This window comes from Aptenodytes patagonicus, chromosome 18 (genome assembly GCF_965638725.1).
Source record: "Aptenodytes patagonicus chromosome 18, bAptPat1.pri.cur, whole genome shotgun sequence".
Lineage (NCBI taxonomy): Eukaryota > Metazoa > Chordata > Aves > Sphenisciformes > Spheniscidae > Aptenodytes > Aptenodytes patagonicus.
The window spans coordinates 12908926-12910000 of record NC_134966.1 but is presented as its reverse complement, the minus strand read 5'-3'; positions in this window follow the sequence as shown (position 1 = coordinate 12910000).

Sequence of the window (1075 nt, the reverse complement as noted above, 5' to 3'; positions counted from 1 at the left end):
TCTCGCCGGCCGCGGCAGGGCTCGGGGCAGCGCTGCCTCCTCGCTGTCAGCAGCTCCATGCAGAGCTCAGCCCAGCACCACGCTGCCGCCAGTGCTGCCTGGCTGCGGCTGAAGCCGAAACGTCGATGCCTGTTCCTTGGGGACCTGTTTCTTCTCACCTTGGCAGCCACGTGTGGGTGACACTAACACCCTCAGGCAGCTCTTCCTGAAAGGGGTGTCTCATCGTGCTGGGGGCTGCCTGCCCAGCTCTGACTCACGTCCATCCCATGGACATCCCATCCCTTTGCTGCCCAACGTCAACCCCATCCCACGTCCTGCCCAGGCGCATTTTGCTGTCCAATGAGCCTTCATCACTTCGCGCTTCTCTCTGACCCTGAGCTGCCCCAGCGGTCACAGGTGATGGGATTGCTGGTGGTCTCCTCCTCTCTCCAAGGGCGGGCACGGGTGCCAGGTGCTGGGGTTTGCGGTTTGTGCTTGGTAGGGCCTGGGAGATGGCAGGGCTGAGGAAGCGTGGGGCGCCAGGACTGAGGGGAGCCGCTGTGAAGGCCCTCAGGCCGGCTGCCTCGCAGCCGGGCACTGCCCCGCTGGCTGCAGGCATGGTGTGGCTGTCGTCCAGCTGTAGGTGCTGCCATGAACAGCTGAGGCCCGGCCACCCCTGGCACGATGGGAGGCTCCTGGCACTCACTGGGAAGGTTTCCCATGATGTTGTTCTGTGACAGCTGAGCATCAATGAGGAATTTAAGGGCACTCCACAACGCTCTGACCATGCACGCCTTTACCTTGGAGAGCTGCACCATGCCTCAAATTTGGCTTCTGCGCCCCTTTGCATTGTGGGCACCTCGGTTCACATTGTGAGAGCAGCGCACCCCATGGCTGCACGCAGATGGTAGAAATGATGACAGAAAACTGGTGAATGCAAGGTCCTTTAGGCAAGGGCTCTCCTCAGGGTCTGCAGTGTCTCTTGCTCCTGGTGAGCATCCTCAAAGGATGGACCCAAATCCCGGACCTCCCTCGGATGTCTCCGGCACTTAAGGAGGGAGCAGCTGGCTCTGCTTTCTGCTCCTTGGTGGACGAT